The sequence below is a fragment of the Bidens hawaiensis genome, unplaced genomic scaffold, assembly GCF_021521415.1.
Source record: "Bidens hawaiensis isolate Kalapana, Puna unplaced genomic scaffold, B.hawaiensis_p1.1 tig00005061_1, whole genome shotgun sequence".
Lineage (NCBI taxonomy): Eukaryota > Viridiplantae > Streptophyta > Magnoliopsida > Asterales > Asteraceae > Bidens > Bidens hawaiensis.
The window spans coordinates 865,996-893,927 of NW_027491322.1; the positions used below are offsets into that span (position 1 = coordinate 865,996).

At 40.3% G+C, this 27,932-nt stretch overlaps 1 pseudogene; it reads left to right on the top strand.

Moving 5' to 3' along the window:
* Nucleotides 1–7,136: 7,136 nt before the first annotated feature.
* Nucleotides 7,137–27,932, top strand: part of LOC143628682 (uncharacterized) — a 29,770-nt pseudogene continuing 8,974 nt past the window's right edge.

Sequence of the window (27,932 nt, forward strand, 5' to 3'; positions counted from 1 at the left end):
AAACACTTCTCCGGACTTAGATTGTGATACGTTTAGAGTTCAGTAGTCAAATTACTATTAGTTTGTTTTCCCCGTTTTGCGTGCCTAGCACGGTTTTCCGTTTTTACGTTTCAAAAATGAGTTTGGTCACACACGACCCGAAAATAGTGGTTGACTGATAATTTAATTAAAGTTGTGAAATTAGAGCTCGGTTTAGACGCCCCGATTGGCCGCGGGACCCGTTTCCGTCTTTAGTATACCGGAAACTGTTTTATCGGATAAAATCACTCAAATCATCCGAATTATTTTCGGATGATTTATTTTTACCTGTTTAACTCAGTTATATGAAAATAGTCCCTTTTTAGGGTTTTTATATACCGGTCAGCTCGTTTAGGCGAACTTTTCCGGTTTACGCGTTTTAAACTTTAAAAGTTTGATAATTAGCACAAATAATTATCCGTTTAATCTCGGATCTTGAAATTTTGTACAAATCACTTTTTGATAGTGGGGAATTTTATAAAAATATTTCCAGAATTAATTTTTATATTTAAAATTTATTTATCTATTTTTAAACACCATTTAAACACTAAATATGTCGTAAATACCAAACGACCTTAGAAAAATCCCAAATTTTTCCTGGATGTCCCCTGCCATCCACATAGTCCCCTGTAATTTTTCCAGAACCAAAATCTATTTTTACATGCCATTTTCACTAAAACCGAGCTAGAAAACCCTCGAACTCGTTTAACCGAAAAGCCTACTTAGACTTCTCTAACTGACCTAAAATTTTGTGTGTGACTTTTACATGTTATTAAAAGCTTATCTGAAATTTTACAGAATTTTTCATGATATTTAACTATTTTTCACCATTTTTAGCCAAAACCGAGCATTAAATTCACCAAATATTCATCCTTTATCCAAAAATTACCAAAATTTCACAGAACTCTTATTTTCATGTGTAGAACATCCCTGTAAAATTTCATGACTAAACTCTAAACCATCCACAATCTGTCCAAAATTCCATAACCGAATATACCTTTTGTTTTCCGCCACTACAAGCTACACACTCGTCTTTCCGTCTTATCTACCACTAAATACAGAACCTACAACCAACATACCACAATACCAAGCAAGTTACACTCACCATCAAGCCTCTTACACTTTAGTTTCGGTTATTGTTTCAAAACTAAAGTTTAAACCGTAAAAATTCGTTTTTGGTTCGTTTAACTCCTTTCTTCGACCAAGATCCCTTGTATAACCCGTATACATCACTTGATCATGCAAGAATCGGTTTTCATCATTGAAACCTCATTTTCTTGCAAACAAACTCAAGAAACGAAGATGAACACGTAAATAACTCGATCTTTACCTCGGTTTTCTTGCTAAAATCTCGGGTTTTAGTTCATGATTTGGAGAGAGTTGAAAGATTGTTGAATGTGGTTTTACAAAAAAAATAACAAGTAAAGGGGTTATACCCCTTACTTCCGATCGGAATAGACAGGGGGTGGGGTGGGACCCACTTCTCCATTTCTAGCCATTCATTCGGATTTCTGAAATCTGGATAATGTTTTGGATAATCTGGTTCAGTTCGTTTTTCGGTTAAATGTTTAATCTAACTTAAAACGAGGCTAAAATGGTCGTTTTCGGCTTAAAAAAAGAAATTTATATAAAACCGATTTAAAAACTTTAAAAACTTAAACCATGACATTTATTAACTTAAAACACCATATCATTAATAATTGCGCATCTTTTTCGGCTTGATCGATCGTCTCTTGCTCGGTTTGGTATTGAAGGTTTCGTTTAACGTACCGACGTACCATTAAATCGAAAATTCTTTTTCTGTGCTTTAATTCACTTATCCCGAAGCTTTAATACTTCGTAAACATCACTAAATATCATATATCTCGTCTATAATGTAATCCTCGATTCGTTCGGGTTTCAATAACTATCGTTCGATTAATCGCATATTCAATACGATGAATTATATATTCACGTACAATCAATACAGTGAACCATGTATTCTCGTATAATTACTATGGTAATTCATGTACCCGACATTAAATATAACGTAACTATTGACTACCAGTTAGGGTATACCTGGTTTAGTCGGAATCGTTACATTCTCCCCCCGTTAAGAAATTTCGTCCTCGAAATTTTACACGCCCACTATCCCCTTCCGAGAGAAAGGTGGGGGTTTTTCCTTCAGAATTCACCCTCGCGTTACCAGGTATAATCTGGTCCTCGCTGTGAATTCCACTTAATCTTAATCAATAAAGCTTGGTGTGTCCAAACTGTTTAGTTTTCCCGTCTACTATCTCTACGGAATTATTTATGATATCAGGCATGTCTTCTATGAGTACCTCCATTACTGGTACTTTCGTTGCCTCGTCGCTTAGGTACTTTTCAATCCGTATACATGGCAAAACATCATGTATAGTACTTAGCTCCTGGAGTACTTTAATCGATAAACTAAATGACCAATCATGGAGATAGTCTCATGAGGTCCAATATATTAAGGAGCTATTTTCGGTTTTGCCAAACCTCATATCACCTCTCTAAGGTGTTGCCTTAAAAATGCCTTGTCACCTCCTTCCAGTGACAATGGTTCCCTTTGAATGTTTGCTTTCAATTTATCTTAAATATTATAAATCCGATTGGTTGTTTCTCGAATCAATTCAAATCTTATGGCTTGAGTGACGCCCATTTTCAATTTAACAAATTGGTGATAATTACTTCACCCATAGAAAGCTTCAAGCTCTCGATGCTTCCTTCCCCGCCTTCCAATAATGGAAGTAGGATGACTATTTCGATCTGAGATAATTGAAAATGGTACTCCACGACGAGATACCATTTCACCATCATGAATTTGGGCGAGAATTCATTGTGGTAATCGTCATGGATTGGGATGAAATGCGAGGATTGGTTAATCGATCCGCGATTACCCAATTTACCCCATGCCTTGGATATATCTTGGGAATTTGCGCCCGAAATCCATTGTAATTTTATTCCCACTATCATTGGCGAATTTTCTGTCGTTGTGGCGTTCCCTAGGGTTTTCGGTGTGCAGCCTTATCTCTTGCATAACTTAAATATTCACCAACATACGTAACCATATCTTTCTCCAAACTCGGCCATTAATAAAATCCATTCAGATATTCGTATCATCAATAGTCCAATCCGATCCCGGATGCATGGAATATTTCGATCTATGCGCTTCGTCCATGATTAAATCGCGAAGGTCATGGAGGGTCAGGATCCAAACCCGATTTTTGAAATAGAGAATTTCGTCCACGCGCTGTTCGAAATTCTTCTCATTGCCGAAAAGTCCCTCATTTTCCAATTGTTCCTCTTTCAACGCCTCACGTTGAGCGACTCGAATCAGGTCCGAAAGGTTCGACTGGACTATCATCCCCAGCGCTCGCACTCGCAATGGCTTAACCCGATCTTTCCTATTCAAGGCATCGGCTACGACGGTAGCCTTGCCGGGGTGATAACGGATGTCACAGTCATAATCGTTTAACAACTTGACCCATCTTCGTTGCCTCATATTCAGTTCTTTCTGATCGAACATGTGTTGCAAACTTTTATGGTCGGTGAAGATGGTGCACTTCGTACCGTAGAGATAATGTCTCCAGATTTTAAGTGCGAAGATAACCGCTCCCAGTTCTAAGTCATGAGTAGTGTAATTTTTCTCGTGTACTTTTAACTGTCGGGAAGCATAGGCTATAACCTTATTATTCCGCATCAACACGCATCCTAACCCTCTACGCGATGCGTCATAATACGCGACAAAACCATCGTCTCCATCGGGGAGACTTAAAATCGACGCTTGGCACAATTTTTGCTTTAACGTTTGAAACGCCGTTTCCTGCTCTTCTCCCCATTCATACTTTCGATCCTTTTGAGTCAGGAGAGTTAAAGGTTGGGCGATGCTGGAAAGTTCTCTATAAATCGACGATAATATCCAGCTAAGCCTAAGAATTGGCGGATTTCCTTTGGCGTTTTAGGCGCTTGCCAATTCTTAATTGCTTCAATCTTACTCGGATCAACGTGTATTCCTTGATGGTTTACAACATGACCGAGGAATTGCACTTCTTGTAACCAGAAGTTACACTTGGAGAATTTTGCATACAACTTCTCCTGATTCAGAAGCTCTAAAATTATTCTTAAGTGTTGCTCGTGCTCTTCTTTACTTTTCGAGTAAATCAAAATATCGTCAATAAACACGATGACGAATTTGTCGGGGTAGGGTTTACAGACTCGATTCATGAGGTCCATGAACACTGCCGGCGCATTTGTTAGCCCGAACGGCATAAATAAGAATTCATAATGGCCGTAACGAGTCCGAAACGCTGTTGTTGCAACGTCCTCCTCTTGGATTTTTCATTTGGTGATAACTATATCTAAGATCAATTTTCTAAAAATAAATCGCCCCTTGCAGTTGGTTAAACCGATCATTTACTTCTAAGAAGTGAGTACCTAATCTTGATCGTCACTTTATTCGATTCTCCCTAATCAATACATATCCTAACGCCTCCGTCCTTCATTTCCCCAAATAACACTGGTGCACCCCATGGTGACTAACTAGGTCGTATAAAACCATATCCAATAATTCTTGCAACTGATTGGATAATTCTTGCATCTCGGACGGTGCAAGTCGGTAGGGTGCTTTAGCAACAGGGCCAGCTTGAGGCATTAAATCGATTCTGAATTCGACCTGTCGGGTTGGCGGTAATCCAGGAAGTTCTTCTGGGAAAACTTGTGAATATTCGCGTACCACCGGGATATCATCCATATGTTTTCTTTTAAATCGTACACCTTTCTCTGTATCTAATCGCTTCATCGTCCGAAAGAGAGCTTCTAATCATCTTCTTTTCATATTTGATTTCAGCTTCATGTTGAGTTAGCCAATCCATGTTAACTATTACGTCAAAACTTCTTAACTTTACTGGTCGTAGGTCAATAAGGAAAGGTTAATCGTTCAGAATAATAGGACAATTCCGAACAATTTAGTTAACCATTAGGGATTTACCGTTAGCGATTCTACAGTATAGGGTTCTATAGTTTCACTAATCGGTATCTTTCCAAAGGGTAGGAGGTTAACAGGAACTAACTTCTATCGGCGACCGTAAAAATATCACTGAAGCCTATTGATTTAAAACTACAACATACTTAATACCACCTTTGGATCATGACGTGCTTTATTCGAATTACTCACAAAAGCACGGCTCCTTGCTTGATCAGAGGTTGATGCTTGTCATGAGGTTCGTCTTCCAACAACACCTTGGTTCAACTTTGGGCAATTTCTCTTGAAACGTTCTGTACTGCCACATTCATAGCAAGTACAACTGGTTGGCATAATTTGATTTCTTTGGATGGATTGTTGTTGAAGTTGTTGGGTTCGGAGTGGTTGTACACGAATGGGTTGGGGTTGCCGGTTCACATGGCTTCAATTGGTTCTACAATTGGGGCATTACGTCCATCTTTACCACACCTGTGGCCTACTATCACTCGACATTCTTCTTCCTGCCGATAACCATATTTTCCACATTTAGGGAAGGACCCTTTATCATTTCTCTTCTTTAACACTCACCGTCTCACCTAACGTCCTTCCATTCCGCTTCCCATCGAGTCAAATATATCGATGCTGGCTTGTGACACAACCCTTCCAAAGGTTGTATATTTTACAGGATTGACTATACTCCTTATCGATGGAGTTAGTCCCCAACATAGCGCTCAGGAGTAATTAGCCATGTTACCAGACATGACAATTCCTTCAAACGATTAGCGTGTTCTAAGTGATCAGCACACAACATTTCTATCTTCCATAGCTCAGTTTCCAATCTCTGAACTTAATTACTCGAATAAAAGTGCTCTAGCCCAAGAATTTTAAATTCCGACCATATCATCTGAGTAATAATTTTCTAACTATAATTTTGTACCATCGTGTTCCATCACGATACAACATAATCTACCAACATATCTGTAGCGTATTTCACTACACAATGTTCTAGGCTCTTACCAATATCCTTAACCATTTCGATCTTTTCCATCCACTCGCTAATCTATTCCTCCCTTTACCCTCAGTAAACTATTAATAATTTCTTTAACACAACCAACAAACATATCCTTCATACCGGATCTAATTCATTACGACTACTATTCATGTTTAGTTTATAACTAATACTTGTAGTCATAATAGTATTCGGCGGGACATTATCACTCTTAGTAATACCACTAAGAATTGAAATATTCATATTCATGTGATTGCTCGATCTATAATTCTGCGATCACATTTGCATCAACACTAGCAGTGATCTGTGATACGACATCCGGTATCATCATCTGCTATCCTTGAGCAATCAACTGAATCATATCAATCTCCATCATTGGAGCTTTTCTTTTTATGTCATTCTGCCGTACCCATCCCGTACGTAGTAATCAATACTAATCTCACCGTATAACTCGTTACCAGTTCAATCATAACAGCAGGTACACATACACACCAAATATTATCATACATATTACTCATACCAGTATCTAGTATATATGACCCACAAATATAATAACATATGGACTTAACCTGACGTCGGTTAACGTTTAAATATGTTTCATAACCCTTGTCACCAACTGACATATAGATCTTTCTCAACAAAGATTAATGTTTAATATGCTTGATTTCAATATCCTTCTGCATGTCAGCATAACCGGTACATGCTCACCGTGAGAACCAAAGGATTACGTACCACGGAGTTATAATATCCGTGTCTATTTGTATATCCGGCATACACGGTATACCACCTACGAACGAACAACCAACTATGCTATAATGATTCCAACACCTCTTTGTGTATGGGTAATCATTCTATTCGAGTATACATGGGTATAGGCATCTAACGGATGTAAGGATAACATAGGGAGTTGCCTTCAATTATTATCAATTACTATTATGGGAAACTCTATCACTTGCTCAGTCAATGTCCTCAGGCGTTCTAGGTTCGCTAAAATCGGTGATTCTCGATCTGGAGGTGGTATGACTCATATGCTTGAGAGTGAGAAATACATATATATATTTCTATATATTATTTTTATCTGCTCATTTATTATCAAATTTATTATTATTATTATTATTATTTTTTAACCTTAACTGAATAAGAATGGGTTCAAGTACAGGTCCGTCCGTACGTGAGGGTCGGCGGTTCGGGTGAACATATGGGGTTATTAGGATATATATGGTACCGGTGTTGGTAGGGTAAGGGATTTATTAATTTTGGTTGGGAGTGACGGTTACTAGATATTTCTTGTTAATGTCAAACGGGAGATCTAATTTGGTACTATCATAACTATGACCCGATAAGTCAGACTTATCATCAACCGATGCTCTAGAAATTTCAGCATCCTCGTTACTTTTATTATTTCATCCCCCAGATCCTTATCCGGGTCCTATTTCTCAATACATGTACCCACAAGATACGTACATATATATATATACACATTAGCACGTATAAATAATATTATATACTTTACACATATGTTGCCATTTTTACCTATTAATGTACCCAGTGACTTCCCCTGAATTCCCTCGTGCGGACAAGTCTGTTATTATGTTCCGGACCATAGTAACTCACTTGTCCATCCAAGTTCATCCAGATCCCGTCACTATATATTATTAGTTGATATTCAGATCCTATAATACTTGAGCTACTGGTTATATTTTAGGTATCTTTAAAAAACATCCTAATTCTTTATAACCAATGGCTCTGATACCAACTTCTGTAACACCCCGTAACCGCAGCGGAAACGTAACCGGGGCGCCACAGACACCTCTGATATCAACCACATTGTTTATAAGGAAAACTGAATACATTAATATACTTCAAATTACATTATTTCATATTTCATTACCGTCTAGGTGATACACACATCATACAATACGATACATAATTCTATTTATTATAATGTATCCTACATCCCGCACGCAAATCTTACACACATCAAGCACTTAGCACGTAAGCAATCACTTCATCTTAATCGTACCTGAAAAGCATGTGAGAAAACGGGTCAACTACGAATAGTTGGTGAGTTTCACTAATTTAAATAACTGTGACAAATCATTATAATAATCATATATTAGCGATGTAATTATGCTGAGCCCACAAGTGAAACCTCTGTTAACCCAGTACTGTACCCGTTCCGGGGGGACATCTGGGGACACTGTTAACCCAGTACTGTACCCATTCCGGGGGCAATGTTAACCCAGAAACACTTCTAAGGGCATCTGGGGACACTGTTAACCCAGTACTGTACCCATTCCGTACGATTCCCGTACAATCAAATATTTATAAATACACGCAAATCCATGCGTTCAGTATGTAGTTAAACATTTCAATAGTAACATGCTTTTCGCCCCGGGAAAATATTTAAAAACAATTCAGAAAAAGGGGCTCGTGAAACTCACCTTAGCACATGCAAGCAGGTAACAACAATCATTATCAGTTAACACATCCAATCTGTAATATGATCCCTACGATCGTTATTATACAATTATTGTTTATATAATCTTTAACCGTATCAACCGGTACATCTGGGGACACTGTTAACCCAGTACTGTACCCGCTCCGGGGGCAATGTTAACCCAGAAACACTTCTCCGGACTCAGATTGTGATATCGTTTAGAGTTCAGTAGTCAAATTACTATTAGTTTGTTTTCCCCGTTTTGCGTGCCTAGCACGGTTTTCCGTTTTTACGTTTCAAAAATGAGTTTGGTCACACACGACCCGAAAATAGTGGTTGACTGATAATTTAATTAAAGTTGTAAAATTAGAGCTCGGTTTAGACGCCCCGATTGGCCGCGGGACCCGTTTCCGTCTTTAGTATACCGGAAACTGTTTTATCGGATAAAATCACTCAAATCATCCGAATTATTTTCGGATGATTTATTTTTACCTGTTTAACTCAGTTATATGAAAATAGTCCCTTTTTAGGGTTTTTATACACCGGTCAGCTCGTTTAGGCGAACTTTTCCGGTTTACGCGTTTTAAACTTTAAAAGTTTGATAATTAGCACAAATAATTATCCGTTTAATCTCGGATCTTGAAATTTTGCACAAATCACTTTTTGACAGTGGGGAATTTTTTAAAAATACTTCCAGAATTAATTTTTAAATTTAAAATTTATTTATCTATTTTTAAACACCATTTAAACACTAAATATGTCGTAAATACCAAACGACCTTAGAAAAATCCCAAATTTTTCCTGAATGTCCCCTGCCATCCGCATAGTCCCCTGTAATTTTTCCAGAACCAAAATCTATTTTTACATGCCATTTTCACTAAAACCGAGCTAGAAAACCCTAGAACTCGTTTAACCGAAAAGCCTACTTAGACTTCTCTACCTGACCTAAAATTTTGTGTGTGACTTTTACATGATATTAAAATCTTATCTGCAAATTGTAAGAACCAATATATTTTTGACATGTGACATTACAACCTATTGTTAAAGAACAACTCTAGAAAAATATGTCGGTTTATAATGGTGGAAGAATAATTATAGCTAGGAAACTATGTCGGTTTTTGGTAATTTTAAATCTCAACAATTGATTAACATGATCCAATTACTATGATTTATTCCTATTCTTCTTAGGAACTTACTTGTTTTTAAGATAACCCTCCTCTGTGTGTGTGTGTGGAGGAATGCAGTGACACATCACACATGTAGTTCAACATCTCTATAAAAGGGACATCCAGATTTGGGTTATGCAGAACTTAATTGAAAAGAAGCATAAAGCTTCGGTTACGAAGTATAAAGAACAAAAGAATGGTGAATTCGTTGCTGAGAAAAGGTTCATGGACTGCCGAAGAAGATATGCTTCTCAAGAAAAGTATCGAGGAATTTGGTGAAGGCAAATGGCACCTTGTTCCTCTCAGAGCAGGTTAATTAAACAAGCATGTGTTCAAAGTGTAATTCTCATTATTTTTGGTATTAAATTGAGAAAAGAAATCAGTGTTTTTTTTTCCTGTGTGAAACACAGGCTTAAACCGATGCAGAAAGAGCTGTAGGCTGCGATGGTTGAATTATCTAACACCAAATATAAAAAGAGGAGATTTTGACGAAGATGAAGTTGATCTCATGCTTAGACTTCATAAGCTTCTAGGCAATAGGTGTGTAAAAAAAATAATTTATAAAAGACATTTTAACATTTGATTTCAACTAACATGTGAGTTTCTTTTATGAGTTTTAGTATACATATATTAAGGCATGAGACTAATATGGTTTTTAACTTCAGATGGTCATTAATTGCCGAAAGAATACCAGGAAGAACTGCTAATGACATAAAAAGCTATTGGAACACACATCTTGAATCACGTCCCCAACAACAAAAGAGACAACTTAAAGACAGTGAACCATTAAAGCATACCATGACCACAGTGATTAAGCCTCAACCGCATACCATTCCCAAAGGTTTAAATTTGAGCTCACACATTACAAATTGTGACACTCATAACATGATAGCATCATCAAGTATGGATGGTATCGGCAGGGCCGGCCCGCCATCCAGCGAAAGTCACACTTAATTAAGGCCTCCAGGTCTAAAAAACATAATATATAGATATATTATGATGTGGAAAGTAATTTCAAAGTAATGTATTGGTGTGGTAGTAGGCTTGGCTGTTATTAAAGCATAGGTCATGTGTTCAAAATTTGTAGTAAACAGTTTTTTTTTCTTTAACAATTGCCATAAAAAAGGCCTCAAAATCTTATTTTGATATATGCCTCCACATTCATTGAGCCAGCCTTGGATATTGGCAATGCCTTTCATATCTCTCCAGATTTACTGTTATCACCGACATAATCTGTTGAAAAGACTAACGAGTATGTGGGTGAGTTATTTAACAACCCGGAGAAGGAATTAGAAATTGATGATCAAGTTGGGTGGCCTTTCGAAGGGTTTTCATCGGAGAGGAACCGTTTATGTAACACCCCGTAACCGCAGCGGAAACGTAACCGGGGCGCCACAGACACCTCTGATATCAACCACATTGTTTATAAGTAAAACTGAATACATTAATATACTTCAAATTACATTATTTCATATTTCATTACCGTCTAGGTGATACACACATCATACAATACGATACATAATTCTATTTATTATAATGTATCCTACATCCCGCACGCAAATCTTACACACATCAAGCACTTAGCACGTAAGCAATCACTTCATCTTAATCGTACCTGAAAAGCATGTGAGAAAACGGGTCAACTACGAATAGTTGGTGAGTTTCACTAATTTAAACAACTGTGACAAATCATTATAATAATCATATATTAGCGATGTAATTATGCTGAGCCCACAAGTGAAACCTCTGTTAACCCAGTACTGTACCCGTTCCGGGGGCAATGTTAACCCAGAAACACTTATAGGGACATCTGGGGACACTGTTAACCCAGTACAGTACCCATTCCGAGGGCAATGTTAACCCAGAAACACTTCTAGGGACATCTGGGACACTGTTAACCCAGTACAGTACCCATTCCGGGGGCAATGTTAACCCAGAAACAATTCTAGGGACATCTGGGGACACTGTTAACCCAGTACTGTACCCATTCCGGGGGCAATGTTAACCCAGAAACACTTCTAAGGGCTTCTGGGGACACTGTTAACCCAGTACTGTACCCATTCCGTACGATTCCCGTACAATCAAATATTTATAAATACACGCAAATCCATGCGTTCAGTATGTAGTTAAACATTTCAATAGTAACATGCTTTCCGCCCCGGGAAACTATTTAAAAACAATTCAGAAAAAGGGGCTCGTGAAACTCACCTTAGCACATGCAAGCAGGTAACAACAATCATTATCAGTTAACACATCCAATCTGTAATATGATCCCTACGATCGTTATTATACAATTATTGTTTATATAATCTTTAACCGTATCAACCGGTACATCTGGGGACACTGTTAACCCAGTACTGTACCCGCTCCGGGGGCAATGTTAACCCAGAAACACTTCTCCGGACTCAGATTGTGATATCGTTTAGAGTTCAGTAGTCAAATTACTATTAGTTTGTTTTCCCCGTTTTGCGTGCCTAGCACGGTTTTCCGTTTTTACGTTTCAAAAATGAGTTTGGTCACACACGACCCGAAAATAGTGGTTGACTGATAATTTAATTAAAGTTGTGAAATTAGAGCTCGGTTTAGACGCCCCGATTGGCCGCGGGACCCGTTTCCGTCTTTAGTATACCGGAAACTGTTTTATCGGATAAAATCACTCAAATCATCCGAATTATTTTCGGATGATTTATTTTTACCTGTTTAACTCAGTTATATGAAAATAATCTCTTTTTAGGGTTTTTATACACCGGTCAGCTCGTTTAGGCGAACTTTTCCGGTTTACGCGTTTTAAACTTTAAAAGTTTGATAATTAGCACAAATAATTATCCGTTTAATATCGGATCTTGAAATTTTGCACAAATTACTTTTTGACAGTGGGGAATTTTATAAAAATATTTCCAGAATTAATTTTTATATTTAAAATTTATTTATCTATTTTTAAACACCATTTAAACACTAAATATGTCGTAAATACCAAACTACCTTAGAAAAATCCCAAATTTTTCCTGTATGTCCCCTGCCATCCACATAGTCCCCTGTAATTTTTCCAGAACCAAAATCTATTTTTACATGCCATTTTCACTAAAACCGAGCTAGAAAACCCTAGAACTCGTTTAACCGAAAAGCCTACTTAGACTTCTCTAACTGACCTAAAATTTTGTGTGTGACTTTTACATGTTATTAAAAGATTATCTGCAATTTTACAGAATTTTTCATGATATTTAACTATTTTTCACCATTTTTAGCCAAAACCGAGCATTTAATTCACCAAATATTCATCCTTTATCCAAAAATTACCAAAAATTCACAGAACTCTTATTTTCATGTGTAGAACATCCCTGTAAAATTTTATGACTCAACTCTAAACCATCCACAATCTGTCCAAAATTCCATAACCGAATATACCTTTTGTTTTCCGCCACTACAAGCTACGCACTCGTCTTTCCGTCTTATCTACCACTAAATACAGAACCTACAACCAACATACCACAATACCAAGCAAGTTACACTCACCATCAAGCCTCTTACACTTTAGTTTCGGTTATTGTTTCAAAACTAAAGTTTAAACCGTAAAAATTCGTTTTTGGTTCGTTTAACTCCTTTCTTAGACCAAGATCCCTTGTATAACCCGTATACATCACTTGATCATGCAAGAATCAGTTTTCATCATTGAAACCTCATTTTCTTGCAAACAAACTCAAGAAACGAAGATGAACACGTAAATAACTCGATCTTTACCTCGGTTTTCTTGCTAAAATATCGGGTTTTAGTTCATGATTTGGAGAGAGTTGAAAGATTGTTGAATGTGGTTTTACAAAAAAAATAACAAGTAAAGGGGTTATACCCCTTACTTCCGATCGGAATAGATAGGGGGGTGGGGTGGGACCCACTTCTCCATTTCTAGCCATTCATTCGGATTTCTGAAATCTGGATAATGTTTTGGATAATCTGGTTCAGTTCGTTTTTCGGTTAAATGTTTAATCTAACTTAAAACGAGGCTAAAATGGTCGTTTTCGGCTTAAAAAAAGAAATTTATATAAAACCGATTTAAAAACTTTAAAAACTTAAACCATGACATTTATTAACTTAAAACACCATATCATTAATAATTGCGCATCTTTTTCGGCTTGATCGATCGTCTCTTGCTCGGTTTGGTATTGAAGGTTTCGTTTAACGTACCGACGTACCATTAAATCGAAAATTCTTTTTCTGTGCTTTAATTCACTTATCCCGAAGCTTTAATACTTCGTAAACATCACTAAATATCATATATCTCGTCTATAACTTATAATTATCGCTCGATTAATCGCATATTCAATACGATGAATTATATATTCACGTTCAAAATACAATCAATACAGTGAACCATGTATTCTCGTATAATTACTATGGTAATTCATGTACCCGACATTAAATATAACGTAACTATTGTCTACCAGTTAGGGTATACCTGGTTTAGTCGGAATCGTTACAGTTTAGACGTTGTCAAGCTAGTAGATCCATTAGACAATGAGATCTGTTATTGCTAAAATGCTTTACAAAACCTACATGTCTGATACTTTCAGAAACATACCGTACCAAAAGACTAGCAATATTGTATAGGACATGAGTCACGATTTTATTAAACAATATTAATAAAACAAACAAATAATCTCTTTATACAATTTGGAAAATTGTATTTATTACTAATAGTTAGTAACACATACTAATATTTATTACTAATAATTATTATTTGTCTAAAATTTCCAACATATTGTTTTTTGTGCTATGTGTTTATGATGGGACAAGCAAGTCATGTGAGTCGTTCGTTACCCATCATTTATCATTATTAATTTTTTTTTGAAAATTGACTTTCATTAAAAACAAACACAACTAACGACTATCACCAAGACGGAGAAAGACGCTGAAATCCAAAAACCAAAACCAACAATCACGTTACATCAAATAAACACCAACTTTTCCAATCCACTACCCCTATCTTAGATCTATTTTTGTACCAAAGAAAACCCAAAGATTTTATATCCGCAACCATTTCTGCCACCTTAGTGTTCTTGCCCGAAAAAATATTTTCATTCCTAGCCCGCCAAATCCTCCAACAAGTAATGATGACAATTCCATGAATAATCAATCTCTTATTCCCCGTCGCACCACAAACCTTATGCACTTCCACCAAATCATTGACATGAAAAACAAAAGATCTAGGGATGTTGCACCATGAACCAATCGCATTCCAAACGGCCATAGAAATGAAACACCCGGTTAACAAGTGCTCGAGCGATTCCTCATTACTCTCACATAAAGCGCAACTATGATCATCACAATGCAAATGACGTCTAGCTAAAGCCTGCTTGGTTGGAAGACTATCCAGAACGGCCCTCCACATAAAAATATTACATTTTTTCGGGACCCAATCGCTCCATTGGAAACTGGAACTCCCAGCATCCACAACGGACCGCACCATCCATCTTTTAATCGCCGAAACCTCGAACTCTTTGCAGCTACCAACCGCCCAAGACCATGAATCTTCACGGTCAACCATCACCACCCCTTGAAGGAGATCTTCCAACTCCTGCTTCTCGATCACCTCCTGTTGGGAGCAAGGAGCTCTAAGCCAATCCCACACAATACGACGAGAAGATCCAGTGACCACCAACCGATCTGCTAACAAGACATTTTTATGTTTTTCTACCGCATATAAGGACGGATACTTGTCCATAATCGGCGCCGAACCCAACCACAAATCCGTCCAAAACCGAACTTGGCGACCATTCCCAACTGTGGCCCGGATCACTCTATTAAAACCCACACCATCAACCTTAAATTTGTTCCAAAACATAACACAATTCTTCCAAACCCCGGGAACTCCATTATTAACCGGAGCAAGCCCCCAACAGCGCGAGGACCCGTGAATAGACAACACTACTCTTCTCCACATCGCGTGATGATCATTTAGAAATCTCCCAAGCCATTTAGTAATCAGCGCTTGATTATTAACCTCTAAACGAGCGATACCTAAACCCCCTTCTTTTATAGGTTTGGTGACTACCTCCCAAGCCACCCATGACATCTTCCTCACTTCATCCGAACCACCCCATAAGAACCTTCTCATCAAAGCTTCTAAATCATTGGTAACCTTCTTGGGTGCCTTAAAAAGCGAAAAATAATAAGTGGGAAGACTATCCAGCACCGATTTAATAAGGGTTAACCGACCGGCAATAGATAACGAATTAACTTTCCATTTAGATAGCCTCTTCTTGAACTTGGACACAACCGGTTCCCAATTAACCACCCTATTCATGTTAGCGCCAACCATAATCCCTAGATAAGAAAACGGGATTCTACCCGGCTTACAACCCATGAAACCAGCTTGGATATCGATCTCACCATCTTCTACACCTACTCCAAATAACACTGATTTATGGAGATTAATCTTTAGCCCCGAACACAAGTAAAATATGCGAAGAATACGTTTCAAGTTATCAAAATTAAAAGAAGACCACTCTCCCATAATCATAGCATCATCCGCATAAAAAAGATGGGATAAAGTAGGACCTTCATTAGGAAGAGTAATACCATGAAACGCACCTATATCACAGGCTTGTTTCAACATACCTGAAAAAGCCTCCATCAGAATAATAAAAAGAAAAGGCGATAGCGGGTCACCTTGACGAATGCCTTTATGACATCCAAATTCGAATGTAGGAGATCCATTAACAAGAACAGACGATCTGCTCGCCAACAAGATACCACTAATCCAATCGCACCAGACCGAAGGAAAACCCATCTGAGAAAGAACCGACAACAAGAACTCCCAATTCACATTAATGTTTAAGGTTAGGCCATCGGTATTTTCCGCAACATCAAGGCCGTCTTTAAAGGAGGGTGGACTACGGTTCTCAGCCCGATTATCATGGTAGGTCCGAAATTTATTTTTTTTTAGTTTGTATTGTATATAAATATTTTTATAGAAAAAATGTATAACTACTTAAGCCAAACTTATTTAAGCCATTTCTATTAAAAAAAATTGTTTGCACAACTCAAATCATAACAAATAAGCCTATTTAAACATATAATTGTTTCATCGTCATCATCATCATCATCATTGTACTCGGTATATCTTATCAATAGCAAAGCTATGGTAGGGTCTAAGGAGGATAAGATGTAGACAGTTTTACCTCTACCCGTAAGAATAGAGAGACCGCTTCCGGTGAGACGCCCGGCTCGATAGTAGTTTTGCATCAAGCATTGGACTAAGGCGCATAACACTCAACCATCGGGACACGGGCCAATTGGTGCATGTATCCCTATCTTTAGACTATCAGCGCCACCACATGATGCCTGATTAACCTTCCGTCACTTTTAACGTTATTTTCACGAGATTAGTAAAATAACGTCAAAATTAGTGCAATTGTTTAAGCTCAATAATCTTTTTTTACTAAAGGTCCAAATTTTTCGCCTTCCATCCAAAAACCTTTAACGACTCTAGGAGACAGCCATGCGCAACATCATCACCATTTTTAATCAAAAAAATATGTGTAAACATCCATTCGATCATTAGACTTCAAGACACATATGTGCTTTATTGTAAAAACGCGCATGCCCATATAACGTCCCCCGTAATATCGCCAAAGCTTGCTTCGGGGCTTCAATGAGAGAGAATGCAATTGAAGTTTTTAGGAATATGCTAGACATTTTTTATTTTTTTTAAGTTGATTGATTTTTATTTTATAAATACCTACAACTATCATCTTCTATATCCACATATCTTCATATTTTCATCACTCTTTCTCTTCAACCTTTTTAATTCAACATGAATCCATGGAACCCGGGCAACCCATTTTTCAAAAACCTTTTACGAAGCCAACTGAATTCGCCGTTCTTTCCAAACCATGACAAAGCCTCTTTTAAAACGCAAGCATTTTTCCTAAGCCTTCCACAAAGCCAACCACCACCCAATGTTATTGTGGAAACACAATTCAAGTCCGGTTCAAGAAACGGGTCTAACCAAGACCCGAAAACATAAGAAAAAAAAGACATGATTCGGCACTGGTAGAAAACATGCGAAGAAAACTAGATCTTACTGTGTCGTATTTTTATCAGTTCTTATGTTTAACTTAATTAATTTATTTAATTGTAACCTTTTTAATTAATTTCTAATTTATCCATGTTTGGGTTGGTTTTTTTTTTAATTAAACTAGCGGCAAAAATAAACTAAAATTAAAATAAAAGAATGATTAGCTAATGATTTAAGGGGGTTACCTAGCCCCTCTCCATCATACTTTTTTTAGGTCGATGCTGGTTAGTTAAAACATATCGTCTTGATGGTAGTTAAGTGACGTTTTAACCAGGGCCGGCTCCGAGAAAGCAAAAAAACTTTTGGGCCAAAGGCGAAAATTTATTTGGGCTTTAAGTAAAAAGTGTATTTTGTTATGTTTAAACGATTTAATTTTTATATGAGCTTACTTAGTTATAATTTGGGTTATGTAAATTTTTTGTATAAAAAAATTTGAAGATGTCTCAAGTGAAAACAGAACCCACAACCTCTTGGTTATAAGTAATAAGCATTTGCCATCAGACCAAGCTTGTGGTTTTGTAATTGTATTTAAACATTAAATATACATATTGTTTTTAATAAAAATACATTCAATTTTTTTCAAAAAGAAAAATTTCGGGCCTATCGGAGTGTCGGGCCTGTGGCCGTCGACCACCCTGCCACCCCCAAGGGCCGGCCCTGGTTTTAACTAACCTCAACATAACACATAGTCTTATACATGACGGGGAAAGCATATGTTGCACTAACTTCCTGCTAGCTCGCTGTGAATATGTTATTCTTCAATTTAGTTAATGTATTTTCAGCTTAAAAATAACAAAAAAAGAAAAAAAAAACACAGAGAGAGAATCAATCTTAGTAAAATTAATTTCTTCTTTTTGTATTTCATTTTTAGTAGATTTCTCTCAGATCTCACTTTCTTAATCTGGGATCTGGCTGATTTCAAAATCATAGAATTGTTGGGTCAAATCACTCATTATCAATTTATTATTATTATTATTTTTTAAACGGGGACTTTCTTGTGTTTTAGGTAGCCGCAATGTAACATCCCGGTTAAATTGAAAAGGCCTGAGTGTAACGTACGGATTGCTCAAACACACGTGACACTATTAGGTGACCATAATAACATTATTTCGTTTAAATCATCATGTAACATAAGTTTATCAAATAATACAAGTTGAAACAATAAATAAATAAATGATAAGTTGTTCTTTGAATATCCTATAGTCGGATTTAAGTTAATAATAATTTATATTTTCTAAAAAATTTACTTGATTTACAAATTATTTTAGTTGATTTATTATGATTTTTAAATAATAAAAATAATTAAATTGGTTTCTAAATAATAAGTAAAGTGGTAAAAATATAATATCAAAAATTGATGTTACGACCCGGGTCGGCTGTGTGTCATACTAAGTGTTTAACCACCAGACCAGATGCTTGTTTTGCTTATAATACAGAAACAGAAAGAATAAATACAATTGCTTATGTTCATCTTCTTCTTAACAAACCCTAGATTCAAATTCAATCAAATGGTTCCAAGTTTGTTAAATCATTGTTAGGGGTTTTGGTTATCGATTAAAAATGATCAAAATTTGAAGAAACACTAAGTGACCCCGGCAGACTACGGATAATCTGGGGGGTTAAATAGATATTTCCCACGAGGGTTAGGTCCGGCAAAGATGGTTATTCTTCTGATGACCTGCAAAACAGACACCGTGAGCTCGTCACTGAGAAGGGGGGGTACCTCCTTGTGACCACCCTCCGGCGTCAGAATCAGACTAAATTGCTCTGAATATAAGTGTATATTAAGAGAAATAGCTAGAGCAGATATCAGATAATGTAAGATACAAGATAATGATACCGTTCCAAGGTGTTGGAGTATTTATAGCCGAAGGTAGGTGTCCAAGAAGGTACAGCCAGCTGTATAATATTCCTTTTCTACCAATTGTGGGCTACGCACGTGCCATGCTAGTGGTTGGTGGGTAGGCAGCGGCTGATAGTGACATGGCCGGCTGTGTACTATTCCTTTTCCACCAACTGCAGGCTATGTACGTGCCACGACAAGGGTTGGTGAGTAGGCAGCGGCTGATAGTGACATTAAGTACTAGAGCGTGCTGCTCGTCGTACTGTTGTCAGTGAGCTGTCGCTGCTTTGGTCAGATCTTTTGTCCATACCTTGGCAGGTATAGTACAAAAGATCCTCCAGGAGCGTACGGACTGGCTCATTTGGGCGGGAGTATTCCCGGCTTTGGGCGGGAGTATTCCCTGCTTGCTCATTCCTTCTTCAGGTGACATTACTGAATTATTTGAGTTAGTACCTTGTGCATGTAGCCTTGCTATTAGTGCGGGTAGCCTTCCCTGATGGCTAGTATCCGCAGCTGCGGGAACAGGCGGGGTACGTCACCATTGGGAGGCTTTTCCTGCGGGAACAGCTTGCGTACTGCGCGTAAGGTCGTCATCTCTGAGCGTGGTGGGTCCTGCGGATCCAGTTGGTCTTTGCGCAGACGTCCCTCTTTAAGGTGAGTCTTGCGGGTCCAACTGCGCAGACGTCCCTCTTTGAGGTGAGTCTTGCGGGTCCAACTGGGCTCTGCTGGGACCTACCTCTTCAAGTCCCCCCAGTCCAATGTTCTTCTCATGAATTGTTAATAAGTGAGGTGAACTTTTGGACTTAAGCAAGGGGTTTTGAAAAGGGTTTAGTTTTAAGGTTCTCCGCGGGGATTCTTCCCGCGGGTTTCCTAATGTCACGTGCAGAAATTCCCGACTTTTCTGCTTGATCTTTGGGTATGATGCGGGTAGATGTGTAACCTCCTCGCAAGTCAGGAGCGTTGAGTTTCACTTGTGTAGATTCTCCACGGGGTTTTGGTAGTTTTAGACATAGTGATCAATTATGTTAAACAACCAATTCCATTTTGGAGCTTCAAACAATCTAGTTCTCAACGTTCCCGCTCTGCGGGGTTGTTATTTCCCTTTCCACAAGCATGGCCCAGAAGATCCTTCTTGGTTTCAATTCCCTGCGAGTGCTAAGTATGTGAAGGGTTTCGCCTTGACACTGTACCCGCACTCGTCTTATAGTTACTTTACTTCCAAGTTATTCTTGGCGTCAATTCCCTGCGGGTGCTAGGTATGTGAAGGGTTTCGCCTTGACACTGTACCCGCACTCGTCTTACAGTTACTTGGTTGCCAAGGGGGTATATTCCCTCTTATTTTTGAATCTTTGAATCTTTTTGAATCTTTTTGAAATTCGAAGAGTTGGTGAAAGGATAAGAACAGTCCAAACTGTTGAAGGGACGTTAACGTCGTCCGACGGTTTCTTCTGACGGTTTCAGGACGTGCAGGAAGTTATGGCGACGTGACAGCATATGGTCATTCCAGACGCTTTTTCAGGCGCGTGGGCGCGAAGTTTTCGGCACGCGTTCTGTCGACAGCTGTTGCCAGCTTGCTCTTTCCACGTGTCAAAGTTTCATTGCACATGCGCTTTTCCCTCTCTCCCGCATTAAATTCATCGCATTCATTGCGATGAGTATATAAAGGGATGAGAGGATGCATCTCAACTCACAGTTTCACTTCTTCAAAGCGATTTCCGGCGAATACTCTAACTTTTGTCGAGCATTCTCCTGAAATCGTTCTTCTTTCCATCCTCCAAAACATGTCTTCCATTCGTGATCCTGAGGCTACTGCCGAGGAGTCCGACGTATACTCTGAGAACCCGATGTCCGCGTCTGACAAGGACGATAAGAGTACTGCTGGCGAGTGCCAGTGTGCTCTTTCCGTCGACCTTTATCAGTACATCGTCAAGAAGTTCATGCTCGAACCTTTCGAGCCTGAGTTTCCTGAGTCTCACCAGACGGTGTACGATGCCCCCAAGGGCAAGATAGGGGTGTATGCTGCATTCTTCATCTATGGGAATCTCAGGTTCCCATTGACGAAGTTTGTGTACCGTGTTCTGGAGAAACACGGTGTACATTTGACGGAGGTGCACCCGATGGCGATCGCAAAGGTTCGCCACTTTGAATGGGTGTGCCACATTCTGGGCGTTGAGCCCCGCGTCGACCGCCTGATGACCTTCTACTCCTGGAGGTGCATCCAGGGCTGGTACACCTTGATCACTCGGATCAAGGGTTTGAAGTTCTGTGCTACCGAGCGCAGTCTTCGGTCTTGGAAGCGGGAGTTCTTCTATATCTCTGCCTGTTTCGTCCCCATAGCGATGACATTCAAGAACGGGAGAGCACTCCCGAACCTTCACGCCTCCAACTACCAGGAGGCGGAATGGTTTACCAAGATCTCCCGGATCCAGACTCCGGTTTACCGCTTTGCGGAGTCTGGGATGGTGATGCTTAGGATGAGCCGAGTATGGAAGGATGCTGGGGCAGAGGCACCACAGATTCCCATCGTCCTCGAATACGGTTTGAACTCTATCCCTTACGGTATGCTTCATATCTTTTTGCTGATTTAGGGTTTTTCTTCTAACTGTTTCTGTTCATTGTCAGAGGGGAACAACTTGCAGTCGCTTCTGCAACCGCGTGAGAGCGGTGGTCCCGCTCGGCTGGGTACTCGTGCTCTCGACGAGAACGAGTTGCCCATCTTGGAGCAAACGGCGGATCGGTTTGTGGAGGTCTACCCGCCAGGCCACGAAATTCTGAGCGCCACGCGGCCAGGTAAGGGTTTCATTAACCCTCGCCCTCTTCATGCTCAAACCTCTGCTGGATTCTCTAATTTTGTCATCTTCTGATGAGGAATCCGCAGATGGTCCTTTCTTCGTGAGGAAGAAGAAAGCTGCCGGCGTGAAGGGCAAGGCGAAGGTTGCCTCCACTGCCGATCAGGGGAACCGGTCTGACTCGGAGACCGAAAGTGAGGAGGCGGCGGGGAACCCTGGTGGTGGTGAGACAGCTGTCTCGGAGGTTGAGACAGCTGCCACCTCCGCGCGACCAAGTTCTACGACGGTGACTGGCGTGAAGAGGCCAGTTCCATCGGGTTCGTCCCCGCCCGTCAGAACCTTCAAGATTAAGAAAACTCGTAAGTACTTTTTATTTATCTTACCCGCAATTCTTTTCGCCATTGTTTTTAATATCTTGTCTTCATGCAGGCGTGGATGTAACCGCATTCCAAAGTGATGCGGGAAGGAGCGGCTCTGGACCCACGACGGTAGGTTTGGTCAACCTACCCGGGGCGATGACCCAGGCGGCTGCGCCTGTTTGCAGCATTGGTTCAGTTGCTCATCCCGTTGAGGCAACTGTTCCAACTGTAACATCATTTCCGACGGCTGTCAGTGCCATATTCACTGCATCATTCACTGAGCCGGCGGTGATTTTTTCTGCGGGCTCCTCCGCAGCGGCGGCCTCGGTTGTGAGTTCACCTCCAGTGAGTTCACCTCCGATGGTCTCTACCGCGGCGGCTTCAACCGTGCCTCCGGCACCGGCGACTACCTCGTCCTCGGCCGGTCCATCAGGTATGTTCAGCGTTGGGGCTTCTAGCCAATCTCTGTCTCCTTCCCATCTGCCTGACCTCTTGGATGGATATCCCTTAGGTTCGGGTGATAGGTTTGGCGGCTACCGGCCTGTTGTCGACCCTACAGGTGCGTAGGGTTATTTTGGCCTTTTTTTTGTATCATCTTTTCCTAACTGTTTTTTGTTTTTACAGTGTCGGATTCCAATGAGGCGTATGTTCCACGGTGGAACATCCGCCGGGGAACAACCCTTCGGACGGCTGTGGACTGCGTCGAGTGGGCACGTCACGCAGCCCCAAGTGGTGCGTTGGGGGAAGCTATGTCTAGCTACCAGGAGGGTAGGCTGACGAACGAGCTTCGGATTCTCCTTGCCCGGATGCAGCCGCGCGTCGAGTTGCTTTGTCGTGAAAATGAAAAGTTAAAGACGGCGCGTAGCCAGGAAGTGGCTCAGGCGCGGGCTATCCGGGAGGAGAACATGAGACTTACCGCCATTGCTGCGGAGAAGGAAAAGGCCTTCAAGGCCCTCGAGGTTGAAGTTCAGGCCCGGCTCGAGGCCCGTTCCAAGGCTACCCAAGCTGTTAACGAACAGCTTAGGTTGGCTAAGGAAACTGCGCGGAATGCGACCGAGAGGGCCACCAAAGCTGAAGCTGTTGCTGAGCCTCTGCGCGCCGAGAATGAGGATCTTAAAGCCAAACTAGAGAGGCTCCAGCAGGCTCATGATGCCTTGGCCATGGAAGACGCCAAGAAGCTCCAAGAGATCTTGGATCAGAGGGGTATGCTTGACCACACTGAGCGTAAGCTGAATGGCGTTGAAGAGGCTGCTGCTAAGGAAGTGTTGCTTGCCAACCTTAACAAAAATGAAGCCGAACGCGCCCGTGACCAAGCTCAAGCTGCCCTCCAGGAGGCTCTGATTACCAAGGAATGGCTTCTACGAAGCGTTGTCGCAGGTATGCGTAGCTTCATAATGTCTTTACGCTTTTCTTTATACTTAGAAAAGTTTTAGATACATATATATTTTTTTTTTGTAGGTTGTGCATCGGATCTTCACGAACACATCTTATGACGATGCCATGAGCGCAGCCCTCAACGCTTCCCATGAGGATGGGGAAAAGGCTGGTTTCTTGCTTGGTCTGGGGTTTGTTGAGAAGGGCATCCCGCCTTCCAACTTCCCTCTTTATGACGTGGACACTGAAGCTGCCTATGACCAAGCAGTGAACCAGTATGCTGCCTTCCCGCATCCGGTGGTGGAGAAGGTGAACGAAATTGCTGCTGCTGATGATGGGCTAACCATTCTCAAGACTTTCCTTGAACCGCCACAGCCAACTGATGGTGCGGGTTCAAGTGGGTTTGGAGGGAGTGGTCCTGAAGTTTGAACCTTGAGATCCCTTCCCACCGTTAGGATAGATTTATATTTCTGTAGGCGGGTAGATACCTGGCCATTTTTGTAATGTTTGAATTTTTTATGAAATATAAATGTTTGTGCGGGTAGGACCATCACTTTCACTGGATGACTTGCTTTATAAACGTTATATGACTTGCTCATGCATATTATAGTTTAATTTGGTACTTGTTTTGCCTCATAAACAATATATGATTCGCTCATGCATACTTTAGTTTAACTTAGCAATTTTCCAAGTGTTTTGGATAAGTTAACCTTTCGACGCGTGGTTGTCAGTAGGTTAGTATTCAGTTTCCTCTATCATGATTGTGCGGGTAGGACCGTCACTTTCATTTAGTGGGATGACCAAACTTCACCTATAACTGACCTGCGTGAAGGTTTTCCTCATCTTTTCCTTAAAATTTCTGCCGTTTTTTGTGTTTATGCGGGTTTTGCCGCCGTCCACACGCAACGACTTCCCCACTTATTTATGCGGTGAATACCGGCATATCAGTGTTTTGAATAAGTTAAACCTTTCGACGCGCGGTTGTCAATAGGTTAATGTTCAGTTTCCTTTATCATGATTGTGCGGGTAGGACCGTCACTTTCATTTAGTGGGATGACCAAACTTTACCTATAACTGACCTGCGTGAAGGTTGTCCTCATCTCTTAGAAATTTTTGCCGTTTTTTGTGTTTATGCGGGTTTTGCCGCCGTCCACACGCAACGACTTCTTTTCACACTTATTTATGCGGTGAATACCGGCATATCAGTGTGGAAAGTTCATAAGTATAAATGTAAGACCATCAGCGTCAATGTGATAAGGAGAATCATTTCCATTAGAAGTGGCTCTGGGCCTTTTCTTTACAAGTTTGGAATTGATCTACATGCAACCTGTGTAATTGAGCTCCATTCCATGTTCTTGGGATGGGGGTGTCATCGAGCCTTCCGAGCCGATATGCACCTGGTTCGGAATCTCGTTGTTTACGCAGTATGTAGTCTCCAACATTGAAGCTGCAGTTTCATCCGTGTTTTCCCCGACTGTGATTCTACACGCATTAGCCTGCTTTAACTTGATCAAGTGTTTGGCGGGGGAGCCTCGTCCGTTGTCTCTCCAACTGGGTATCGGTGAACCCCAGTGAAGGATTGTTTACTGCACTTGCCCCGGCTTGGGTAACCGGGGTAGTGTTCGTAAAATTTACTGCACTTGCCCCGGCTTGGGTAACCGGGGTAGTGTTCGTAAAATTTGTGTACTCGCCGGTGTTCCCCCAGTAGTTGGGGTTGTGGTTACCGGGGTTTCTTGGTCACTCGCTGGCCTTGGCACCGGAGTAACCTTAACCATCTTTCCAGAAGTTTTGAAAAAACTACAAAAGAATAAGTTCTAGCGTTTTTGTCCCACGGATGGCGACAATGAAGAAACACTAAGTGACCCCGGAAGACTACGGATAATCTGGGGGTTAAATAGATATTTCCCACGAGGGTTAGGTCCGGCAAAGATGGTTATTCTTCTGATGACCTGCAAAACAGACACCGTGAGCTCGTCACTGAGAAGGGGGGTACCTCCTTGTGACCACCCTCCGGCGTGAGAATCAGACTAGATTGCTCTGAATATAAGTGTATATTAAGAGAAATAGCTAGAGCAGATATCAGATAATGTAAGATACAAGATAATGATACCGTTCCAAGGTGTTGGAGTATTTATAGCCGAAGGTAGGTGTCCAAGAAAGTACAGCCAGCTGTATAATATTCCTTTTCTACCAATTGTGGGCTACGCACGTGCCATGCTAGTGGTTGGTGGGTAGGCAGCGGCTGATAGTGACATGGCCGGCTGTGTACTATTTCTTTTCCACCAACTGTAGGCTATGTACGTGCCACGACAAGGGTTGGTGAGTAGGCAGCGGCTGATAGTGACATTAAGTACTAGAGCGTGCTGCTCGTCGTACTGTTGTTAGTGAGCTGTCGCTGCTTTGGTCAGATCTTTTGTCCATACCTTGGCAGGTATAGTACAAAAGATCCTCCAGGAGCGTACGGACTGGCTCATTTGGGCGGGAGTATTCCCGGCTTTGGGCGGGAGTATTCCCGGCTTGCTCATTCCTTCTTCAGGTGACATTACTGAATTATTTGAGTTAGTACCTTGTGCGTGTAGCCTTGCTATTAGTGCGGGTAGCCTTCCCTGATGGCTAGTATCCGCAGCTGCGGGAACAGGCGGGGTACGTCACCATTGGGAGGCTTTTCCTGCGGGAACAGCTTGCGTACTGCGCGTAAGGTCGTCATCTCTGAGCGTGGTGGGTCCTGCGGATCCAGTTGGTCTTTGCGCAGACGTCCCTCTTTAAGGTGAGTCTTGCGGGTCCAACTGCGCAGACGTCCCTCTTTGAGGTGAGTCTTGCGGGTCCAACTGGGCTCTGCTGGGACCTACCTCTTCAAAATTCATGTTTTAATTACCTGAAAGGATGCCAAATGATGGTGAACCGTAGTCGCCGGAAAATAGTTTTTGACGAACAACTTCGTGGGTTTAGAGAGAGTATTAGAGTAGTTTGATGTTAGGTACGAGATTAGACAATGGTTTAGATACTATTTATACTATTAATCGGAGCGTTTAAGGCGTTATTGATCATTATTGCGTTTTGGTATCTTGGCCGACGGTTACGCGGCTTAATCCGTGGATTTTAGGTTGTTATAACGCTTAATGATCGTATATTATTGATTGTCGTTACGGTCAATGATGATTACGAGCTTTTAATTGAAATATTGATGCGAAATTAGAGGGTTAAAGACCTGCCGGAGGTGGTTGACGGTCGCCGGATTTCCGGTGACCGGAAAAATGTGAGGGAAGGTTGGGGAGGGTTGGGATATATTAAATTAATAATATAATTTAAAATAATTTACTCTTTAAGTCCCTCAAGTTTCAGATTCCTTTTAAAACAGAATTTAATACACATTTACGTATTGAACCCATAACTTTGAAATGTTATAAAATAAATGTATTAAAGTGTTGGATAATTTTCATATTAAACTCGCATAGTTCGCAACTCGATTAAAGCTTTAAACAAAAACGTTAGTCCTGGAATTTCAATAGTTGAACGAAACATGGACAAACGATAATCGTGAATTAACAAGAATATTCTATTAATAATAAACGATGTACGTTGAACACGAATTAAATGAAATGACGAAACGGATCAATTTAATGAACGTGAATACAATCCAAATACAGATAAAATGACACATGAAATACATGCAACAAAACTTGAGATAATATAAACATATATCTTTATAAACAAAACCTAAAATTTAAAATGGGTCGGGTTTTCGGGTCTGAAGAGTAACGAATGTTACACGTAATCTCTAAATTGGAGAGTCTCGTTGGGTCATTATGGCCAAAATATGTTTTCTTAACCGGGCCCACGCTGGATTCAAAGTTTGGCTTGGGCGTTTGCTTATGAAACCATACAACCAGTTGT